The sequence below is a fragment of the Parasteatoda tepidariorum genome, chromosome 9, assembly GCF_982258835.1.
Source record: "Parasteatoda tepidariorum strain Cologne lab strain chromosome 9, Ptep-v5.0, whole genome shotgun sequence".
NCBI classification, from domain to species: Eukaryota; Metazoa; Arthropoda; class Arachnida; order Araneae; family Theridiidae; genus Parasteatoda; species Parasteatoda tepidariorum.
The window spans coordinates 90,378,475-90,400,117 of NC_141763.1; positions in this window are offsets into that span (position 1 = coordinate 90,378,475).

Below are 21,643 nucleotides of genomic sequence, written 5' to 3' on the forward strand. Positions count from 1 at the left end.
CTAATGAATAAAAAATCTATTCAAGATGTGCACTCTAGCCTCCTTCTCTCCTAATTAAAACTCACGTGATCATCCCAAAACAAATTGTTGACCTAATTTATAGTAGAAATGTTGTTATTAAAATAGTTTTATTTTAGCTTATCCAACATTATTCTTAAAAGCGTTCATTATGCTAAAAAAAATTAAAAATAATGGACGCTGCAAATAAATTTATGTTTTTCTTTATATCGAATATATCCTGTTTACACAGATCTACAGATAACCCTTCTAAATTTTCACTGATAAACATCTGCAAAAATCAATTCTTCATGCGTCATCCCTTGCGCGGCCTATCGTTAATTTGGCCAAAAAATAAACACATTAGCCACTTCTCCCTGATAACAGAGCCATCCTTTTTCCATCATCGCCAGAAGTGGCATTAAAGAAAAAGGGAGAAGAAAAAAAAAAGTCGCCAAAAAATTACGGACTATCATTATTAGCTGGTAGATGAGAGGGAAAAATTACTTTCTATTTCCGAGAAAATTTCTGAGAAACGCTAAATCGCTCAACAAAGTCATTTTCATTGGGGTGAAGTTTCGTCATAGTTTTAAGATCTCCTTTATTATATTGGGTGCTAACATGCGAGTGAAAATTTCTTCGAGATATAAACAAAATGCGATGCGAGTATTGGAGATACAGAGCTATCAGCTAGAAGTGACAATTTCGCTGGGGGTTTTTTCAGACATAATGTAACTGCTGGGGATATTTATTAGACGTCTCTTCTAAAATTACTTCATAAAACATCGTGGTTTTAGTTGGGATATAGCGTCTAAACATATGGCTATGCTAGTATTTCAAGATAATAAATGAACCATTACCAGATGAAGTGGCTGAAGTTCTTTTTTTTTACTTTTTCTTTATTAGAGTTGAAATGTTACTTAACAGTTTCATTTACCATATGTGACAGTAATATATGTTCTTCTAAATTAATATTTGTATTCTTGTATATTAGATTCTGGTAACTCATTTATGATTTTTGTAAAAAATAAGTGCATTTTTAAAATACAATATTTCAAGACAATAAATGATGAACTTACCCTTTTCTTTTTCTTCTTTCTTTATTAGAGTTGAAAATTAATATTTGTATTGTTAAATTAATATTTGTATCATATGAAAATTAATTCATGTGTTCTGGAAAAAATAAATGTATTTTCAAAATATAGTATTATAAGACAATAAATGATGAAGAGGCTAAAGATTTTTTTTCCTTATTAGAACTGAAAAGTGATTTAACAGTTTCATTAATTACTTCTCACTTCTTTCTGCGTTGCACATTCAGCGTTCCTAAGATTAAAATTTTTTTTTCATGTGAAGTGGATAATTTTTCAAGTATTGTTGATTTAATCATGATTAGCATATTAACAAAATGTGATTATTTAAAATTGTATTAATTACATATTTATAAATAAAATTATCTCTTTCATCGACTTTTTAAAAACAAAAAGCAATGATGAATAGGAAATAACTACCCTTATAGAAATTTAAGGTATTTTTGAGGTTTATTTGATGTTGATTTTAAAAACTACCTTAAAAGAACAATTTCCCAAGGTGTATAATCAAAATGTATGAAGTTGTTTTATTCGCACTTGAGGTTGTCTTGAGGTTGATGGAAATCTAAATTAGAGCAACTAGCTTACGGAGATTGTTTTTGAGGTGTACGGATTATTTTTTAAACACTTCAAGCAAATGCGTGTATTTGAGCTGAGAATAATTTCCCTCGATCTGAATTAAAATTATTTCTGAGTTATATATATGGTTGATTTTGTAAGGTGTAAACATGGTTGAGATTGAGGTTTATTAATGAGGTTATTTTTGGTGCAAAACATGACCTCATTTTCTACCTCAAGTGTATTTTTTACACCTGTCAACCTCAAAACCACCTTTTTATTGCAAGGGTACGGAAGTCGGTGAGGGGAACCTCCAAGGAATTTAAAGCAGAATAGTATTAGATAATGTCAAAACCATATACAAAGTTAAAGATGAAATTGAAGTTTGTTATTGAGGTTATTTTTGGTGCAAAACACAACCTCATATTATACCTAAGGTGTATTTTTTTCACCTGTCAACCTCAAAACAACCTTAAAAACTCTCTTTTTGCAAGGGTATTGAGATTAGTGAAAGGAGCCAGCCTCCTAGTAAATTAAAACATTATAATATTAGATAATGTCAAAACCATATACAAATTTAGAGATGATGATCAAGAGGATTAAGTAAATACATATACAGGAAAAAGTTGTTGTTTTTTCCAATGTCCTCCTGGGGAATGACCTACGTCATACATGCATCTGAAGAGCAGATTTATTGGCCACTTTTCCAGGAGCACCATATTAGGTGGACAAACGTTGCTCCCACTGTGAGGACAGATAGTACAGAGAATGAAAGAGCATCCCTGCCTTGTCCGGAATTCGAACCCAGAACCTTTGTGAAGCAAGGTCAATTCCCTGACCCCTACACAGGCCGTTTGGCAGCAGAAAAAAAGTTAGAGAGTGTATAAATAAAAGCTATAAGAGAATATCCTCTACATTAAGTGCAGAAAAAAAATTTGGAAAAAGTTTTTAAAAACTTTCAAGCTATCGGCGCTTTGAATTTGAAGAGAGAGTAGATGAAAACGTGATAAAGAAAATAAATTTTTACGAAAAATGTTCTTCATAGACTTGGGTACGAAATAAATTTGAGTTGGACTTTGTAAACTATTCGTGCTTATCATCCGTGTTTTTAAAGAGAAGTAAGCACACTGTAGAAAATGTGGTGTCATACTTATCCGTATGTGGTGATGACAAACTGTAAAAATTGTGAGAATGAAGGTTTTACTTCAAATTAATGCCATATCGAGTTTATATAGACACTTCAAAGGATGTAGACACATTAGAGGATGTAATTAAATCTAAACACCGATAATCAATGAAAGTTTACACCATTTACTTCTTTCTTGAAATATTTTCGTCAATTTTGGCGTACGTTTGGAAACCGCCAGATGACAATGATAGATTGTTTACAATTGAGAACGAGAAGGTGAAAGTTTGTTATATTTTTTCCACAGAAACAAAAGCTAACTATTATTAAAGGTATTGCACCTATTTATTTAGATACTTAATTAAGATAATTATGCTCTAAAGAAGATGTACTAAAATCTGCCAATTATATTTAATAATTTTATAATAATTAGTTCGAAGTCATCTTAATATTCTCTCTTTACAGTGCGTATGATTTTTACTTTATATTGTATCATAAAAATAATTTTGACTCTTAGATACAGTGAGGAAATAAAGGACAATCTGAATAACTTTTGATCTAATGATCGGATTTTCACGTTCTAGGACTCAATCTAGGAGTGGCTTGAGGGGGTGACCTCAATTTTGCTAATATTAAAGGCAGATGATATTTTAAGTTACAAAATCAGACACGAAATGTACTTTTTCTGACTAAACATACCTTTTTTTCGATGGATTCAGATTTCTGACTCCCAAAATATAAGGTGTGGTCCCAATCAGGGATATATATTCCCCATAGGTTGGTCAGGTAAGCAATCCTAAGTTTGGGCCCCTTAGTGTTAATTTTACTTCTTGCGTATTTCGAGAACTTTTCAAGTCAATTGAAAAATATTTTCACGCAATTATAAAATTCGCTTATCTAAAGATAATTTCCTGCAAAAAGTAACTTTCGGCAAATATTTATTATTTTTTATTATTTTATTTAATAATGGCTAAAAAAAATTTGAAATCTTAAGGTATAAAATTTTTTGCCTCATTTTAAAGAACGTAATTTTACATCGCAAAACACAAAATTTTTAAAAATTGGGTCGAATTTTTCGGTGGAATTCGGTGGAATAATTCCTGACAAATTGAATTAAAGGAAATCAGATGCTAAAAAATAGATTTGTCAGGAAAAATTCGACCCAATTTTTCCCAAATTTTGTATTTTGCGATGTAAAATTACATTCTTTAAAATGATGTAAAATTTACATACCATACAATCCAAATTTTTTCTACTATTATTTAATAAAATAATAAAAAAATCATGGAAATTGGTTTAAAATTATTTTTTTATATGGAATTATCTTTGAATAAACGAATTTTATAATTGTGATTTGTAGTTATAATTTTATATTTATTATTATTTCAATTCACTTAAGAAATTTTCGAGATATAGCGAAATACGCAAAAAGTAAAATTAACATTAAGGGGTTCAAACTTTGGAGCGCTCACGTGACTAAACTATTCGGATATTATTTCAGAGATTACGGCAACCCCCTATATTTTGGGATGTCAAAAATTCGAATCCATCGAAAAAAGAGTTATGTTTATTCAGAGAAAGAACGTTTTTGTGTTTGATTTCGTAACTTAAAATATCGTATACACTTATTAATTAGAGCATATTTGAGATCACCTCTTGGAGCCATTAAGATTGAGTCCTAGAACTTGAAGATCCAATCATTAGATCAAAAGTTATTCAGAGTGGTTCGTTTTTTGGTGATGAGGTATACAAAATTTTTTCAAAAATTCTTCATTCTGGAGTTATTTCTGTTTTAATGTAGTTTCTGTCATTATATTTTTTATCGACAACCATTTGGACAGAGCCGAGAGCACTCACCTTCTAATGAGATGAACCGGGTTCAAATCCCAGCGATGGCTGGTCGATTCGAATTCCGCACCCGGCTCGCACCGAGAATATTGCTGACGTAACATATCCTCAGTGGTAGGCGGATCATGGGTTAAAGCCCGCTTGCTGTCAGGCCAACCGAGAGAGGATTGTTTTTCCTCTCCATGTTACGCAAATGCGGGTTAATTCCATCAAAAAGTCCTCCACGAAGGCTAATTTCTCTCAATACTCGATCTGGGAGTTACCTTGTCTTCTGGATTGGGTTGAAACTTACATGGATACGGAGTTAAACATCTGTAGTCGTAAATCTATTATGTTTGAGCATTCAAACTCCTAAATTCTATTTTCTGATAAACTACTATTGCTAATTTTAAGATTTCACTAAATTCTTTGAGGCCTTCTGGTGTTTGCCATGGATCGTTACCAAGCCTACCTTTTTGAATCCTCTTTTTTTTACTGAGAGCTGGAGGGGGTTAAGCTTTGATCTGTAGTCGTAAACACAAGAAAACACTAGGACCGATTTCATAAAATTAATTATAACTGCCTTCTAAATTATCTTGGTTGCGCGCGAAGCGAGGTTTGATTCGTAAAAGTAAAAATTGTAAGTTGGAGTAATAATTTTTGGGGGTTGGTGAGTGTTTACCATATATGGCAGTACTTTTACTTTCGTTACTTGTACCGCCGGTACAAGTAAAAAATACGTACTTTTACTTGTACTTCGTTACTTTTTAAATTTAGTACTTTTACTTGTACTTTCGTTACTTTTTTAGGGAAAAAGTAAAAGTATTTGTAACGGAAATATCGAATGAAATCGTTACTTTTTTCTAAAACTCGGTAAGCTTTCTAAAAAAAAAAAGAAATTAAATTTAGAAATAAATGCTTATGTTTTTTTAATTTATTAAATTAATGTGCAATATATATGCATTTACATCTAACTTCGTGTTTAAATACTTTCTGTTTCAACTTATACTGCACATTCAATTATTTTTTACTAGCTCAAAGATCACAAAGCTATCTGAAACCCCGTGTTTGCTTTGCTTATGTTTGTGCTTTTAAAACGCGTTTCTAAAGAGCAAAATAATTTTAAATCAATGGTAATTTAAATAAATAAAAATAATAAATTAAAATTAAAATCAATAGATAAAATTTCTTTTTCGTGCAAATCCATAAAAAATTTGATACTAAAATTATATTTGATTTTAAAATTATATTATACGAATATATTATAAAATTATATTATAATATTCTTCGAATTTAAAAATAAATTAATATCCATAACTTTCAAAATTAAAAATAATTAAATAAATAACAACAATTTTGCAAAAAACATTAAAGAACATAAGAATATTATTCAATAAAATTTTAGGTTAGTTTGAATTTTCTATTTCCTAGAAATGTACTTTTAAGTCGTTACTTTTTCTGTTTAGTACTTGTACTTTTACTTTTTACTCGTTACTTTTTAAAATAAGAACTTTTTACTTTTTACTCGTTACTTTTTTTAAAAATACTTGTACTTTTACTCGTTACTTATTAAAAGTAACGTTGCCATATATGGTGTTTACGTATAGGAGATGGAGTATTGTAAATTAATATTATTGTATAATTATGGACATATTGTAAATGGGGTATAAAGAGAGATAATGTGTTGCAATTGGAGAAAAATCAAAAATTTTCTGTCGAAGAATTTTTCTTAAAATATAAACATTTTATGCTTTTTCGTTTTTTTAAAAAAAATGCTATCAAGAGGAGAGAAAAAAACGTGTATATGTATTATATTTAATCTCTAAGAAAGTGAATTTTTCAGAAATATCACCTATAAATCAATCTATAAATGGGTGTCATTAACAAATCCTTCAAACATAAATAGCCAAAAGCAATTTCAAGAATCGACTTCTAACGAGTGCTCACTTCGCGGTTCAACTTTTCTCTCATCGGTTGTGTTTATGCCCGACGATTAATTTTGAATTCGCGATTCTTGGTATTGGCAGTCGTTAGTCTTTCTCCGACGATTACAAAGCGAGCAAACACGTGTGCAAAGTCGATGAAGAAGAGAGATAAGTTTTGTTTCTTATCAGCGGAGGAGAAATTATTGGTAATTTGACTACTGATATTTCCGCATGGATATGTTTGTCTTCTAATCAAGGAATTCGATGGTAACTAATGAAGGACAGGAGTTAATAGGTTCTTCTTCTTTTTTTTGGTAATGCGCATGCGTTTGTTTATTCGGTTATTTGATTAGTTTGTTATGCAATATCCACATTGTACAGTTTGTAATATTGTAAACAGATCGGCGATAGGCCATAAGTGACGAGCATCTATATCAGAAGCAGGCAAGTGCTATTCCTCAGAAGCAATATTTTGAATATACAAAATTGGAATGCTATTCTTCCGACTAAATTCAATCGAATTAAGAATAAAAATTTTAAATCAAATTCAAATGTCAGCATGAACATACCGTAGCTCCCATAAGTGAACATTTTATTCGAAGAGATCGATTTATAACTTTCCCAAAATTTCAGTGCCATGAAACCGACAAACAACCAAGGATATAGTATCAATCATAATTTTAAAAATACAGAATTAAAAAGATATTCTTCAGAAATAATATTATATGAAAATTAAAATTAGAGAGCCATTCTAATGAAGCAATATTTTGAAAATACAAATTAGGAAAGCCTTTTTAATGAAGCAGTATTTTGCAAGATCAAAATATAAAACTATTTTTATAAAGAAATATTTTTAATATGCAAAATAGGAAATCTATTCATATGAAAATGTCCCGCAGTGGACTGATCGTTAAGACACGGTTCTCATTAGATCACCGAAGTCAAGCATCACTGGCTGCGGTCAGTGTGCGGGTGGGTGACCCACTTGGATCAGTCTGCGTAGGGACCGAGGGTGTGCGGTATTGGTCCTCGTTAAACTGTGCTACCGTAAAGTGCTCGACTTCGCGCGCAGGTCGTCGGGCTACCGAAGCGGGGGTGCCATCCCCTCCGCAGAGGATCAAAATTGTGATGGCATGTCTTCGGATCATCCTCCGGGATGTTTCCCAGACCGTCGCCAATAGCCCATTGTGCAGCTCTTGTGCGACGTAAATTAACAACAGCAACAACAACAACAATCATATGAAAATAGTTTGAAAATTCGTGAGATAAAAGCTGATTCTGAGAAGCACTATTTAACGAATATAAAATTGACTATTCTAATGAGCAATATTTTGAAAATACAAACTAAGAAAGATTTTTTAATGAACTTATATTTTTCAAGATTAAAGTATGAAAGCTATTCTTATAAAGAAATATTTTTACAATACTAAATAGGAAAACTATTCGTATGATGCAAGATTTCGAGAATCCACAAATATTAAAACTATTCCTCAGAAACAATATCTCAAAAATACAAAATTAGAAAGCTCTTCTTCTGACTCAATTCGCGATCGCAACGAACTATAGGGGGCGTTGTTGTATGAGACGCTTACCTGCGATTTCTATATGAACCGTCATTCAGTTACTCTGGAGACGTCGTTAATGTAGCGTGTAGCATTGCAACGTTCCTTCTTTAATGTGGCTTATTAAATTTAAAAAATAAAAATGCTTGATCTTCTTTCTTATACAACCGAAAACAAAATGGTATCTCTTTTTATTAGAGAAGGAACATCCAAAACACATCGGAAAAATATTTGTACATTAACAGAAAAAAATATGTATATTCTTATAAGAGTTAAAACCTAATGCCCGAGAAATAGTATTACTAAATTTAATGATATAACATGAAAGGCCCATTTAAACTTTACATTCTATAGTTTTAAGAATCATATTAGTTCAAAAATTAAAATGAACAAAAAGTATACATAAGCCTCATAATTTTATGAAATTTAATTTTGTAAACAACGTTTTTTGACAATAATTTTTATCAAAAAATTTCAAGTTTCAATAAAAATCATTATTTAGAAACTAAGAAACGTAAAATAAAGAATGCTGACGAAACAAAAACAAAAAAAAAAGACAATTCTTTTTTGTCGCCATTTTTAGTGCTACGAATATTCGTCTTTGGGATTTGCCAAAAACAAAACAAGATGCAATTTTATTTTTTCAGGAGGGAAATATTTTACCGAAAAAACGAAAATGTACCAATTCCCACAACATAAAACTTTATCTTGGTAAACGTACGTTTTGGAAATGTTATTTCATTTGGAATCTTATTCATCAGAGTTCATATGGCGATATGATTGTTTTGAATCTATGCTAAACTCTATATCGGCTCATTTTCCACCGAAATCCGATTGACTATTTTGATTTTAAATAAAGTGTTTTATTTTATGAATTGTCGCAAAAATTTTAAGTGTAGATTAGCGGCACTTAAAAACCGCCAAATCTGTAGCGGCGGTGGCGTTAATACGTTAGTACCGAATTTTTATTCCATACTTTTCTGAATCATATTACTTCAAACATTGGAATATACAAGAAGTATACATAAACACATAATGTTATACCATTTAATTTTTCAAAAAAAGTTTTTTGAGAACAATTTTTATCAAAAAATTATAAACTAAAAAACGGAAAATAAAGAATTCTTAGGATAAAAAAACGATTTTAAGAATTCTTTACATTGAAATAAAAACTTTCATATTGTTTCTTTTTTTATTATTCTTATAGTTCTTCTGTAGTGTAGAGAACCATCATCAAATGAAAAAAAAATATTTACAAGCAAATTTTTTATTGTAAAAATCATTGCACTTACCTGATTTATGATTCCCGGAGAATTCCAAAATGATAAGTTCCTTGTTTGAAAGCTTTATTCTCAAATAATAGATACATAGTTTATACCTTCATTACTTTTAGATAACATACTACACAGCAAAATTTTATAATTGATATGAATTTGAATATGTAGCTAAAAACAGAATAGCTGAATTTTAGTTGAACTTATTCTTTCAAAATTAAAAAAAACTTACCAAGAAAACGATTTAAATTAATTAAGAATCAGCAGAAATGGCACTATTTCAAGTAACTTGGATAATTTTTTATTGTTGTTTTCCGAATTATATGGATACAGAAATATATACTATTCTATAACTATTACAATTCTGTATGTTCTGAATTCATATTTATTCACTGGAATGACGAAAGCAATGTTGACTTCACTTTAATTCGTAATGAATTGAAGACAGAAGAAATGCATTTTACCTTAATACACACATCTGTAACAGTATCCGAAATCGGAAGTCATCAGTTGCAAGTTTGTTGATAATAGAAATTAAAAATTATTGAAGAATTTTTCTTCAAATGTTTGGCGTGTTCTGTTCCTGAAAGATTTACTAATATTCTGGAGATTTTTTTCAAGTTCTTCGGCCTTTTCCTTAGGGAAATTTTGTTTCCTATTTGCTGCTAAAAAATGGCGTCTGATTCAGTCAATGACTTTGATGGAACTAAATGAAAACGTGATAAATTAATGTCCGATATTTACAGGCTCCCGCTAGACGGCGTACTCGAGCGTTGCGATCGCGAATACATTAAACTTAAAAATTAAAATATAAATGCAAATTCAAATGTTAGCACAAGCATGCCATAGCTCGGATAGAATAACCTTTCATTCGAAGAGATCGAAATATAACTTTCTTAAATGTCAGGACCATAAAACCAATAAACAACCCAAGATATACTATTAATCATGGCCGGCAGTTTTGTTGGCGCCATCGTAGTGAATTTAACTTTTATTCCAACTCATGTTCGATTTTGTGCAACCATTCTTCCGAAGTTCATAATCTTTAGAAATATGTGAATTGGGTGTAAGGCGTGCCATAATCGATCAATTTCGTTGTCAGAGGACAATAAATAGTGGATTTTGGTCACAGTTCGGCAAGTTCGGGCTTCTGCCACAGCGGAGTACTATCACCGCTTCACTAGACTAGGGCGCATTCTTACTGGTGCGTGAACAAATACCATTTAAGGCTGACTTACAGCTCTATAATTTTCAACTTAGCAATTTTTTTTTCTTTTGTAACATGAAGGACATTTAATACTGTGCAGTAGCTCGGATGAACTGAGATAGGGTAATTAGGAATTTAAGTAACAATAATTTAATAAGAATACTATTTTACATCAATCAGTCGCTATTCAAAAGTTTTAGTATACAGTATACTCTCGATATCTTGAACACCTTGCTATATCGAAAAATAGTTTTTCCCCAAGGCATTATATACCCACTTAATGTTAACTTTAATTCCGATGTCGAAGAGTTTCTTCTCAAAATCTTGCTGTGTCGAATTTTTTTTCGAAACAGAAATTGAATTTTTTTGGAAAAATCACAATGTAAGTTCATTACAAACCAATTCTCTTCAATTTAATGCATAATTGTTCTTGTCACACTTATAAAAATGAAATTATCATTGTTCTATTTAGACTTATAGTCAACTATCATTACATACATATATAGTAGTAGTTATTCTTATGTTTCATAATTCTACTTCTTAGAATATGTTTTTTTTTCTACTTTTTAGAACATATTTAGTTCTGAACTTGTTATTTCGAAAACTATCGCTATTTCAAGATATTTTAACGTCCCTTCAACTATTAGATATCGAGAGTATACTATTATTTCGTACAATTTTGATATTTTAATTTTCCTTTATTTAAATTGGGTTTACTATTTCTGTTTTTTAATGTTCGGTAGTTTTTCCTTTTCTTTCTGTTTTGGTTGAAATTTACAAGAACTAATGAGAGAAAAAAGATGGGAAATTGACAGTACATCAATGACACGTGTTAAATGTTAAATAGTTAGAATATTCTGACTTGTTGAAAGTTTTATCCCTTGTTTTGTATGTTGTATCCAGAATGTGGATTGGTTGTTCGGCTGCTGTACGTATATTAAATAGTTATTGCGCCATTTTTTTTATTGCTGAAAAGTATTTTGTAACAATATTCTTTCTTGTATACACTTTTTGTATCTAGAAGATTCAGAAGATGTTAATTTAGGAAGAAGAAAAAAGTTGGTGATTCATTGACAGCAGGAATATTGAATTAAATAATCAATATGATAAATATTCCATTTTTTGAAAATTTTGCAAAAATATTATTTATTTATTTATTTTTGTATTCTATTCAACAGGTACAGAAGAGTAGATTTCAGTAGGGAAATAGGAAATTCATCAACATGGATAGTAAATTAGATAGTCATTCTAACTATATTTCATATTTTAAAATTTTATAACAATACTACTTTTTTTAATATATTGTTCTATTCAGCAAATCCGGTAGAGGAGGATCCAAGGTTAGATATGGTGATTCGTCATCTGTGCGAATATTAAATTAAATAGTTTTTCTCCCTATTATTTCATTGTTGGAAATTTCGCATCAATTATCTTTCTTGTACAGAAAGTTTCCTTGTTTTGTATCTGAAAAATGCAGGATATGATAATTAAAGAATATATGTGTATGAATATTTTGCATAGAATTATCTTGAATAAACAAGCTATACAATTGTGTGCAAAATTGTTTTAATTCTCTTAAAAAGTTAATGAGATATGGTGAGTTATGCTCTAAGTAAAATTAACATTAAGGGGTCCGAACTGTAGACCGCTTTCCAAACTATTAGGACCCTATTTTCTAGATTATGCCTACCCCCAATATGTTGAGAGTCAGAAATCCGAATCCGTTTGAAAAAAAATACATGTTTATTCAGAAAAAGTACGTTTTTGTGTTTGATTTTATAACTTTAAATATCGTCTGCAATAATTAATTAGTAGGTCATCCCTTTGAACCATTACGATTGAGACCTAGAACGTGAAGATCCGGTCATTAGATCAAAAGTTTTTTCGGTTGGTCCTTTTTTAATTTTCATCTGCAAACAAGGAACGTACTGGAATAGTAAGGAACAGTGATATTCGTTAATTTCTAGGTCATCATCCGTTTCAGCCAATAAGATCAGTGGAATTTGAAAACTTTGCAGTGAATTTGTGTCAATAAAAAGGAATAAAATGGGATATTTTCCGTACAAAACTCAAAATGTCATTGAGGACCTTCTTACACTGAGCGGAGATACTCTTCAGAGCTCATTATCTTTTCCCTTTATAAATAATTTAAAATTTAAAGTATAGAAAAAGTAAGTTCAGTTCATCCTAGAATTAACCATGGAGTTTTAAATTCTGAATGTGTTTTCTAAATATCTAATTGTGAACAAATTCGATGCTATTACTTTGGATTACGTAGTAGTAGGGAAGTAATCTTGTAATAATTTGTTTGACTTTTAATATTTTGAAAAAGAAAAAAAAAACAAGATCTGCGCTTAAAACTTAATTATTTTCTCTGAGTTTATCTGAATTCACTTTTCTCAAAACTTTAAAATACCAATGCAGGTAAACCAGAATTCCCCATAAAAAGTTTTTCCTGTGCTAGAACGTCCTCTTAAGAAGACACATGCCGCCGGAGAAGCTTTTCTTCGCAAATTCTGTTTTAATTCCAAAAGTAATTTAAAATTTCAAGTATAGAAAAAGTGTGTTCGGCAAGAATAAGCCATGAAGTTTTCAATCGCTTAGGAAAAAATATCAATATGCATACAAATTGTTGGAAGCGAACTTCGACATTGCGTTATCCTAAGTTATCCTTCTATAATTTATTTTAATTTCGATATTTTAAAAATTTCTTTTCAGCAAATTTTTTTTTTAAATTTCTATTTTTTATTTTATAACTGTGGTAGAACTGCCGACCCAATTTTATGGGTTTACGACTACTAATGTTCAACTCCGTAGCCTTGTCATTTTGAACCCAATCCAGATGACAAGGGAACTCCTGGATCGAGTATTGGGAGAAATTTGCCTTCGTGGAGGACTTTTTGATGGAGCTAACCAGCATTTGCTTTACATGGAGAAGAAGACTACGAGAACCTCCCACGATTAGCCTGGCGGCAAAGGGACTCTAATCCATGATCCGTCTACCACTGAGGATATTTCACGTCAGCACTGGGGTCGGTGCAAGCTGGATGCGGAATTCGTATCGACGTGTCATCGACTGGGATTCGAAACCGTGTCGCCTGATTGGAAGGCGAGCGTTCTATCCCCTGAGCTATCACGGCTCTTTTTTCAGCACTTGAAACTTATGGCTTACTTTACCTTCATCTGAACTCACATTTTTTTATTTTTTTTATTCTACAAATTTTAAAATGCAGGTGAAACAGAAGATGCCATGAAAAAGTTTCTCCCGCGCTGCAAAGCGTCCTCTTAAGTAATAGTTTTCCCTTGGTTGAAAGAAAAAAACACCGTAATTTATTTCTCGGTTTCTTTTCTCAAGATCACAGCCAAATAATTTTTTTATAAGTTCTAGATGTAAACTCGCAATTTAAAACCTTCTCACTGACCCCAAAAGGAAGTTCTTAGTCCCTAAGTGACGGTAAATCATTCTAAAGAAGGTACTAGAATACAACACATCCACCTTAGTTACCAACCATTGTGAAGAAACGACAGGTTAAACGGCCACGCCGACAAATCTTGCAGTGTGTCTTCGAGACATGCATAGATATCTAAATATAAAGCCACAAATATCACACCGGGTTGCGTTCTCAGATCTGCTCATTACTCGCATAGCTTACACAATCACCACAATGGCCGAGGGGAGAAGTGACATTATTGGGCCCCCATGCTTTGTCATGGTTATGGTGGAAAAATATCTATATGAAAGGTAATAACACTAACTCATCGCTACAATCATGTGGTGGGTTGGTGTGAATGGTACACGGGGTAAGGGGGGCAGGTGGTTTGTTGCGGGGATCGAAATATAATAGAGTATATGAATATTGTTGAGTTTTGATGAAGATCTCACGGGTAAGATTTAAGGGCGGCGAAATAGCGTTCGTTCATCATTGGAATAACGCCACGGGTTAACACCGTTGAAGTGGGGTTATCAGATATTTTTTTTTCAACGCCAGGAAATGGGACTGATGTTACGCTTGCAAAACATCAGATTCTTTTGGAAACGTTTTGTTGGGGTGGTAATTGTTTATTCATTAAGGCTGTTTTTGAAGGGCTCTGTAGTCGCACAAAAGTACGCTTTTTTTTGTTGCAAATAATATGCTATTTTCATAACTGCTGTGAGTGTGCAACAGTTATTATTAGTAATTTTACTAAGGCTGTTCTTAAGGGCTCTGTTGTCGCATGAAATTATGCTTTTTTTGTAAATAATATGCTATTTTCATAACTGCTGTGAGTGTGCAACAGTTATTATTGGTAATTTCATTAAGGCTGTTCTTAAGGGCTCTGTTGTCGCATGAAATTACGCATTTTTTTGCAAATAATATGCTATTTTCGTAACTGCTGTGAGTGTGCAACAGTTATAATTGGTAATTTCATTAGGCTGTCTTTAAGGGCTCTGTTGTCGCATGAAATTATGCTTTTTTTGTTGCAAGTAATATGCTATTTTTGTAACTGCTGTGAGTGTGCAACAGTTATTCTTGGTAGTTGTTTATTCAGTAAGGCTGTTTTTCAAGGGCTCTGTAGTCGCATGAAATTATGCTTTTTCTTTGCAAATATGCTGTTTTCATAACTGCTGTGAGTGTGCAACAGTTACTCATGACTGCTAGGTCAAATTTAGCCTATCTTTAACCTCTATGTTTATTTTAAAAATGGCACTAAGGAGAAAAGCCATAGTTTTGAGAAAATGAAAAGTGCTTGGTTTTTTTAATGCTTAAAAACTCACTCCAATGCGCATTATCTGGGTTCACCAAAAAATTAAGAATGAGGCATTGATTTTGATAATTTTTATTTAGTTGGAAAAATTTCGTCTAGGCGATTTTCAAAAAATTTTTAATAATTTTCGAAATATTTTAGTTGTTTGATCATTCTAAAGTTCAAATAACGGTAATATTATACATGTGGTTTGAAATTATAGTACAGTATTATAGTAATTATAGTGTATTGCAACAAGTGTAAGGCACTTAAACTGTGGCTTTTTTTTATTTTCCTTAGCGAATGTGCTTAAAAATACCTTGTTAACTAGAACTATTTAAATAAATTTGAAGGTCGTAAGTTCTATATCTTTTGCAAACTTAAAGGCTCGTAAGTTCTATATATTTTGTAAAAGATTGTTTTGAAGGTTCAGAATTTCTGTATCGTTTGAGGAAGATAAACTTGATTCTTCTAATTTTAATTTTTTTTTTTAGAATATAAATTTAAATGCTCTAAATTCTATACCTCTTTGCTGGATTGCTTGGTTGTGTGTGACATATTTGCTTATTTTAGGGAAAAAAAGGTGACAGTAATTATGTTCGAAAGAACAACAGCCCTGCTATTATCATCATCCAGTTTTTGATTTATATGTGCGAGATTGAAAGGCCTGCATATAATGGTAAACCAAATTCTTGCATGGCTTTCATCAACAACATGTTTAACTTTGTAAGTCCCAAAACTTTCACAGAATACTCAGATACAGAATTCGTGGAATCAGCTACTAAATTTCGTGAAATGTATATAATGTAATGTATATTTTGCGAAATATATGTTATGTACTGTATATAATGTAATGTATATTTTGCGATGTAATTGCGATGTTTGATTGTAATGTATATAATATATGTACTGTATATTTTGCGTAATGTATTGCGATGGGACAAGCTCAGAAATTATTTGCGTGCGCAACATTTTGTCAAGTGAAATAAAAGAGAAACCAATCTTGAGAAATGTGATGAAGAATAATGATTTATCATCTAGTCTCTCAGATATATGCAACTGCTACTTTTGATCTTTCGTACTTTGCCAGTATCACCAAGACTTACTTAGGAAGTACGATGACAGATTAAGTTGTCTTACACTTCATTAAAACTTTCATTTGTCTCCTCTTCTGCGCTAAAATCGAAACGAAAGGCAAATTTCTTTAAAACATGTTTTTTTTTTAAACTTTAAAAATAATAATTAATTGCAATCAATAACAATTCTCACTTTGTGTTTACAGGCATAAAAATAATAAAATTAAAATAATAATCTATACTAAATGTTGGTAAATAAGTCGCTGGAAACGCTGCTGTAATGCTGAACTTCGTGCAGAGGACGAGTTATCTCATCTCTAGCACACAGTGAATATTCCTGGAAGACGAGTTATCTCGTTTTTTAGCACACAGTGAATATTCCTGGAAGACGAGTTATCTCGTCCGTCTGATTGAAATAGTAAAGCTTGAAATGCTGCAGGGTTCGTAAGTTAAATCTCGATGAACTTCTTTAAAACTTTTTTCACTTTAAAAAATGACGAGGTTGAATTCCAGTGGAATTACCGTGATGTAGGGCAATAATATTTCTGGTAAAGAAAAAAGAAAAAGTTCTGGTTAATAAGACCAAAATGTACGGTATTTAAATCATTCATTTGGATTCAGTTGCGTTTTGTTATTTTTCCGTTTTAATGGTAAGGGTTTACCGGAAATTCTGGTTTTCAAAATTATAGCTCTCATTGCCACAGATTTAGTAAAAAATCCATAACTGAAAAGTAACCGAAAAATTGTTTTTATGTTATGCCATAAGGTATCCTGATAAAATTACCGAAATTTATCACGTCATAAAAAACTATATTTCCTTGTTAATTCTACCAAAATCATTACCAAAGCACTTCCGCAAAACGTACAAGCTGCTTCACATAAAGTCAGAAATACGGTAAATTTTACCTTATTCTGGTAGTTTTAAACGTACTTTTTTCCCCCAGTGTAATAATAGAATTAATTTTATAGCCCAGCAAATAACTAAGAACATTGAAATTTTACGGTATCTGATTTGTGCTCGAATATTTTTGGTTGAATAATTTTTTCTATTTCACTTTATAACTAATTATAACCTTAATGAAACTTTGAATATAATTATTATAGGATATTCTGCTCGTTTCTAGTATTATTAAGATGCATTTCATTTTAATGTGGTAAGTGCATACAATTTCCATTCAATACTCTTTCTAAGTTACACCTCTTCATAGTACTTATGATTTTCATTATCTTAAATTTAAATAAAGTAAATGTTATAAATATTCGAATATCTCTTAACTAGAGAGTTTCTGTTTTATATTATAATTTTAAATTTTATGTGTTAAGTCAAAGACATAGGGCGCACTTGTGGTGTGCCCAGCCGAAGTCTCCGGTGGGATATCTATCCAAAGTCTACAGCGGGATACCTATCTTAAGTCCCCATTAGGATACCTTTCCTAAGACTTCAGTGGGATACCTATCTTAAGTCTTCATTAGGATACCCATCCTAAGTTTTCAGTGGGATGCCTATCCTATGTCTAAAGTGGGATACCTATCTTAAGTCTTTATTGGCATACCTGTCCTAAGACTTCAGTGAGATGCCTTTCCAAAGTCTACAGAGCGACGCCTATCCTATGTTTATTGTGGGATACCTCTCCTAAGTCTTCAGTGGGATACCTAAGTCATCAGTGAGATTCCTATCCTAAGTCTACAGTGGGATGCCTATCCTAAGTCTTCAGTAGGATACCTATCCTAAGTCTTCAGTGGGATACCTATCCTAAGTCTTCAGTGGGATTCCTATCCTAAGTCTTCAGTGGGATATCTATCCTAAGTCTCTGGTGGGATATCCATCCTGCACCAACACGTTATGTACTGCACTGAATTGAGAATTTTATTTTTGTTGAATCGTACGCGCAATGCCCAGTTAGATTAAATGGCACCAAAAAGTTTGCAAGGAAACAAAATAAGAGCATAAAAAAACATGCATAGATATAAAAAATATAACAAAAACATAGCACAACAAAAATATAATATAAAACCGTAATTAAAATATAAAAACACAGCGCGATGTAGCACCGTGAAATGCTCGGGTTGCCATACATAAAACAACATCCCCCATCCTTGCAACCAAATTCTTGATTATCGATAGTAATTAATAATGGATTGGATTTAATGATTTAATTATCAGTAGCACAGCGAAATATAGATATTACGCAAAAACATTTAACAAGTTTTTCTTTTTTTACTTACCAAAAATTATTAAAAACATCAAAAAGAGTTTCATGGATGAAGCTGCAATAGTAACCTATCAAAATGAGTAAATTTAATTCCAATGGAATCAAAATCTAAATCTGGATTATATTAGACTCCAAATCTGAATCTACGTTGCATAGAATTTACATTAGACTCAAACCTGAATCCATGTTGTATATAGTCTACGTTAGACTCAAATCCGAATCTTCGTTACATAGAATCTACATTAGACTCAAATCCCAATCTACCTTACATAGAATCTACATTAGATTCAAATCCCAATCTACGTTATATAGAATCTACATTAGACTTAAATCTGAATCAACGTTGTATAGAATCTATGTTAGACTCAAATACGAACTACGTTAGATAGAATCTACATTAGACTTAAATCCGAATCAACGTTATATAGAACCTACGGTAGACTCAAATCTGAATCTACGTTAGACTCAAATCCGAATTTACGCAATATAGTATATACGTTAGACTTAAGTCCAAAAGGAACAGCGAAACCTTTTCCTGGGGTCGGTGAGAGATTGCGAGCGAAGGTGGTCAGCCCCTTGCAGTTTTTTTATTTTTTATTTTTTATTTTCTTATTTTTTATTTTATTATTATTATTTTTTTAAGATGTCCGAGGTTTATTCAAACAATAGCCGTTAAAGGTAGTTAAACTAAAATGAAATCATGTAAATCTCAATAATTATAATAGCTAGTAGATATGTGCAAGTTTTTTATTGTTATCTATATACAGAAACAATTTTTAATCAGCTCATTTGTATTCTTATCATATTTTCTTTGTCGCGTGTAATGAAAGAGGAAGTAAAAAAATTCGCCTACAATTATTAAAAAAAAGTTTTAAAATGATAAGAAAAATGAAAACAGGAATGGATATATAAGGTAGTAACATTTAAATAAAGTTATATAAGTAAGCATTCAGAGATACGGTGAGAATATTAAATTAATGCCACCCAAACAGATTTCACATTCTTTTATCCGTATGCATAAGAGAAGCTTTGGGGAAATATTAGTAAGATAACTCCTATTTTCACTAGATTTATATAAAAATTAAAAACGTGTATAAAATTAATGCCGTTTCCTTTGCACGTTGGAGGTTTTGATAACGGGTATCATTCTCGATTAGTCGATGTTTAAAATTAGAATTTAGTGGAAAAACCTTGAGGTATAAATAGACGGGTTTATTAATTTTTATCTAAAAATATAAAAGTTACCAAAAGAATTCCTCGTGTGATTCCTAATATTAACATTTACAAGCTGTAATAATATCTTTAATAATTATTATTCAGTGTTATTATGATCCTATGTTATTGAGATTGTATGAAAAAAAAACTGATCTATAAAATTGAAGAAAAAAAATTGTTTACTACATTTTTAGAAACGTGTGAAAAAGTGGTACAGCTTTTTCATTTTTGTCTCGGTGTTCAAATTGTAACTCATTGTAAAGTGTTCGATGCGTTAAAGTGAATAATGTTCAAATATGTAAAAAAGAAGCACATAAGAAAATAAAATTGACATTTTACATGTTATTAACATATAAAATTAATATTTTACATTCTCGATTAGTTGATGTTTAAAATTAGAATTTTGAGGAAAAACCCTGCAGTATAAATAAATGGGTTTGTTAATTTTAATTTAAAAGTATTAAAGTTACGAAAAAAAAATTCCTCTTGTGATTGTTAATATTAACATTTTACATGATGTAATAATGTCTTTAATAATTATTATGTGTTATTATGATCCTATGTTATTGAGATTGTATAAAAAAAACTGATGTATGAAATCTTAAAATTATTATTTAAAACTTTATTTTGAAACGTGTCAAAAAGTGGTGCATCTTTCTCATTTTTGTCTTGGGGTTCAAGTTGTAATGCATTGTAAAGTGCTCGATGCGTTAAAATGAATAATGTTCAACTATGTAAAAAAGATACACACAAAAAATAAAATAAGAAAAACAAATAAAAATATATAGTTCAATCAATACGTAAAAGGAAAATGTAAGCATCTCCAGTTTTTCCTTCCTTTATTTTATCAGTGCATAAAAGGACAATTTTTAAACAATTACTTGTACAGATGATATTTTAAAACTTTATATTAGTTTTTATACATAAATTTCTTTATTACTTTTATAAAGATATGCATTTTATTTCAAATGTTCCGTCATCATTTTTTTTTCTACTTGAAAAGCTTAATCATTGCTTTTTTCTTCCTTTATTTGTATTATTTAATCGTTTTTTTTCTTTTGAAAGGTTTAATCTTTGTTCATTTACTTCTAAAATCAAATTATTAGTAACAGGATTAAGATTAAAAAAAATTAATATAAGTATGTTTTAATAAAATTACCTGGTCAGGGCAATTGATAACAAACACACTTTCAGAGTCTCAATAACGGCAACACAATTTTCAGTTTAGATTTAAATGCAAGTTTAAACAGTAGCAGTAAATCGCGAAAATCCTGTGATCTTAAATCTACGTTACACTAAAGTTTTCGATTCAAATAAATTAAAAACAACCGTCCATAATTTATTTTTTAAGAAATATATGAGTTTTCTAAGCTGTTTACATTTGATAATAAACATTAGGGTAAAAGTGAAAAGATGTTCCAGAAGCTACAGATCGAAAGTTCGAATCCCGCCGGGGAAAGAATTCTCGTGTATTAAATGGTGACTGGGTTGTTTTGGATGGCTGTCACATCCTGTGCTGCAGGGCCCTCCGCGGGTCGTTGTCTACCGACCGAGCGATATTGGGAGGCTAGAGCGCTCCTGAGGAAATGACTTTTTACTTTCTTGTTTTGTTCCTGTGTTTTTTGCTTTTTAACATGTCAATTCATCTCTGCCATTTGAAATAAATAAATGGTGGCTGGTGCACGTCAAATCTATCCCAGCGACGGCCGGTCGATACGAATTCCGCACCCGGCTTGCACCCACCACAGTGGTGACAAAAAATATTTCTCAGTGGTAGACGGATCATGGGTTAGAGTCCCTTGCTGTCAAACTAACCGTGGAAGGTTTTCGTAGTTTGGGTTAGTTCC